The following is a 4,126-nucleotide window of genomic DNA, read 5'->3' on the forward strand; positions in this document are numbered from 1 at the left end:
CTGCCTCCCGAGTGCTGGCATTAAAGTCATGCGCCACCATACCCTGCCAAAGAAAAGATTTTTGAACCATGCATTTACATAACTATCAAGTAGGAAATGAAGATCCATTTAAAGATGTTATTTAAAATAATATCATCTGATATTTTTTCATATTTGAGATAAGATTCACATATATTCGATTCTCATAATTGTCTTGAACAATTTATTGGTATCTAGTACATCATGGATTTACACACTAATAAGTAAAATATATTTGCAAAATGTTTGTTTAATATTAAATTAAGTGTCCTGGATGTACAAAGTTAATATAATTTTCTCTCCTATTGCTCACGTAGCTTTTTCATCCTGTATTACCTTTTTTGACTTATAGATGTAGAAGATTAATATATCCCAACATAATGTAGTCATATTTACATCACTTTCTAAACATTTATATTTGTAATTAAAATTGGTAAGTTTAAAGATTATGAAGTATTTGGAGTTACAAAAAAATGAGCTTACTTAATCACAGACTGAATACAATATGTGAGCTATATTAAGTAGGGTCTACTCTGAAATAAGGGCCTATGTGGAAATTTATTTTTTAAGAAAAGAAGTTGTTTTATTTCTTGACATCGTAGAAATCTAGAAAAACCGATTTTATTTTATTGTATTCATTTTTTTTAACCTCTGAGTGCATTTATTTAGACTTTTGGACATTTTCGTGTTTCCCTCTGAAACTGTTAAGAGTCGTGTCTAGCCCACACATGGCCTGCCAGTGGAGCCTACAGAGAGCAGTTCCCACTGCTTTGTAATTCTGAAATAAATAGAACTGGTAGCAAGTGTGAGTGCTGAGTTATGTCAAGGTGGCCCCAGAAGCCTCCAGAGGGATACCGTGGGGACAGTCTCAAGGTGTCTTCTGATGGGTGGGCACTGTGCAGCATGTATCAGGATGCCTAGAGTTTGCCCAGGAAGTTGTCCAGCGCTAAATGCCCTCCTTAGGCATTTGCAATTGCTGGTCTCAGCTACCACTTGGCTGGAACCACTGCTGTTGTCAAAGGGGTCCCCAGGCAGGATCTGCCAGTGGTCAGACATGCACTGAGGGAAGGCCTGGCCACCAGTTTTGGGTCGATGGTCAGCAGTGAAGCCAAAGACTCATTGACAGTCAGGTATGCCTTGACCACGAACATGGGGGTACCGGCTACCTCAAATGCATGGCCATGTTTCCTGTTCATGACACTGTAGATGCCACCCAGCACTTGTTCAGGACACTGGATCTCCATGAGCTAGGCTCCATGAGGCAGGGCTGTGTGGTCAGCACACTGGCATAAAGGCATAGTGTTCTGTGGGGATGATCTGGCCACCTCCTGGGTGGATAGCATCAACATACAGGGGCACATCATGGACATCAAATCACACATCACTCATGTTCTCCTCACAAAGAGTGCCCTACTTAGCAGCCCACTGGAAGCCAGCCACCACACTGTCCTTCATCTCATTCAGGTACTGCACACTCTTGTTGATGTCAGTGAGAAAGCTGTGACCAGGTCCGAAGCACCAGATCTTGTGGGCTTCAGCAGCATCTCAAACATACATTTTGGCGAAGTAGCAGACAAGCGCCTTGAGCTCCTAGGGATGTACTTTGCCAGGCAGTCAGGGAAGGGACTGGGCTTCATGGACAGCTGACTGTGCTTGTTGAGGAACTTGTCAGACACAGCACATTGGACTGACTGTCTGCCGGTATGACACGGCAGGGTCTTATCTCTTCATGAGGATGCAGTCATCACCCTCCTCCAGGTCCTTAAGGCAGATCTCCAGGTGCAGCTCATAGGTACCAGCAACAATGTGCTCTCCTGACTCTCAGTGACACACTGCACCATAGGGTGAGATTTAGCCAGTTGCTTCAGCCTTTAAACCAGCTTGGGCAGGTCAGCTGGGTTATTGGCCTCCACTGCCACCCTGACGACAGGGCTGACGCTGAATTTCATCACTCACATATTGTGAACTTGGTGATCAAAGGTGGTGATGTCCCACTCTTCACAAGGAACTGATCCACTCCGACCAGCCTCACAGTTCCCACAGGGGATATGATCAATCGGCTCCATATAGCAGCCCATCATCAGAATAGTTCTCTGAATAGCCTTCAGGGACAGGTCCTCTTTCTTCCCAGGCAGTTCAGGCCCATGATCCGGACCTTCAAGCCTGTGGACACCAAGCCAGAGAACACTCTACCAAAGGCATAGAAACAGCCGTTGTCAGAGGTCGGCATCATCTTGGAAATGTACATTAAGGGGGCCTTTGGGTTGCAGCTTTGAATACCCATGGAAGCCTCATCATCAGGTACAGCAGCTCACAACAGTGCAGTGACAGAACCGCAAGTAGATGGTGATCACTTGCAGCAAGGTGTCCCTTGTGGGCAGCCAGTGGTGCATCACAGCCTTGAGAAATAATTTGCCCTCCTTGTCCCTATCCTCTCTGTCCAACTTGATGTTCACCTTTTCCATCAGCTTGGCTGTTTCCTCCTTCCGGAAGTTCATGACGCCATCAAACACCTTGAAGATGGGACAAAGATAAGCTGGGAGAAGATGCAGGGAAGTAATTCCCATCTGGGCTATTGGCAGACTTGCTGAACTTGACATTGGCCAGGTCAAAGTACCCGGTCTCCCCATAGCGTCTTCAATATGTCCTCTATTTTCTTGGCACACTCAACTGCCCCTAGCTGGACCTCAGCCTTGGCTGCAAACTTGGCCATGTATATTTCTGAAAACTGCTTCAGAGGGAAGGCCCAGCCATGCAGGCCAGAATCAAAGCCTACGGACAGGATAACTCATGATACTGCTCATGGGCCTACTCTCACCCTCACTATAGGTAGAGATGATCTGGCAGGTCTGGTAGAGCTCCTCCGGCTCCAGCTGCAGCTCAAGCAGGGCTTGGTACATCTAATTCATTGTCAGCACAGGCTTTATGCGCTCAGCAATGGCCTGTAGCAGCACTGTTTCTGTCTGCACACATACTCCTGACACACAGTCCACCACCACCAGAGCTCCATCTGTGACAGGCAAGGAAGTTCTCATGTCTGAAGAGAAGTCCACGTGGCCTGGAGAGTCAGTGATGCTGATGAGGAAGCCAGAGCCATCCTTGCTACGCTTAATGAAGTTCAGGTCATTCTCAGAGAGCTCATAGAAGATGGCAGTGGACTTGATTATGATGCATCACTCCTGCTCATCCTTGCGAGTATCAGTGAAGCATGTCTCCACTATCCTATCTGTTGATGCTCACCTTACACACAAGGGTGTCGGTCAGCATAGACTTGCCATGGCCCACATGAGCAATGACTGACATGTTCCGGATGTTGGATTTTTTTTGTCCATGATAGCTCGGATCTGATCTACTGTGCAGTTCACCATGATGGCAGATGGCGACCGATTCTGAGTCAGAGTTGAACAGGGAGGTGTGCCGACGATGGAGGCATCTGTGGCAGAAGAGTAGTATCCCGACCCGCGGGACATAAGTTATTCCATGGTCCTTGAGGGGGATTCCAAACCAAGATAGAAATGGGATAAAGGAAGAGACTGAGACCATGCATGTTTGTCATAGTCTCATTTACTGGGGGAAAAGGCTTCAATTTTTATAGTATACAGAAAGGGGTTAGGGAGTCATCAAAAGGAAGTAGTGAAGGACGGATGGGGGTGGCTTTCAGACCGCAAGTCTGAAACTTTCAGTGATTCAATTTAGGTCCTTGACATCACCGGAACACTGGTCCTCCAATCAGCCCAAGATGACAGTTCTGGGCAGCTCTGGAATACTGGAAAACGCTCATAACAGTCCTTGATGTTTGTTTAGGGCTGGAATCTTGTTGATTCCCACGAAATGGCCTTGCAGAGAGAGGGGAAAGGGCTCCTGACAAAGAACTATATGGCTCCCAGCTGCATGCTGTAAAAATGTCTGGGCTGCAGGATACCCAGGATGTAGGATGCCTGAGTTTTCTCAACCTGGTTCCTGACAGAGTAGAAATATAATTTTAAATAACAATGAATAATAATGTGGAACAGATGTCTAATATAATTTTGATTTGTATATCGACATTTGACCATTACACTTAGCTCTTAGGGAAACCAAGAACAAGGAAGTCATCAGCAAGCAAGCA

At 46.0% G+C, this 4,126-nt stretch overlaps 1 pseudogene; it reads right to left on the bottom strand.

Moving 5' to 3' along the window:
- Positions 1 to 935: 935 nt before the first annotated feature.
- On the bottom strand, positions 936 to 3,386 carry LOC110322294 (annotated as a pseudogene).
- Positions 3,387 to 4,126: the final 740 nt, after the last annotated feature.

This window comes from Mus pahari, chromosome 5, assembly GCF_900095145.1.
Source record: "Mus pahari chromosome 5, PAHARI_EIJ_v1.1, whole genome shotgun sequence".
In the NCBI taxonomy this organism is placed as follows: Eukaryota; Metazoa; Chordata; class Mammalia; order Rodentia; family Muridae; genus Mus; species Mus pahari.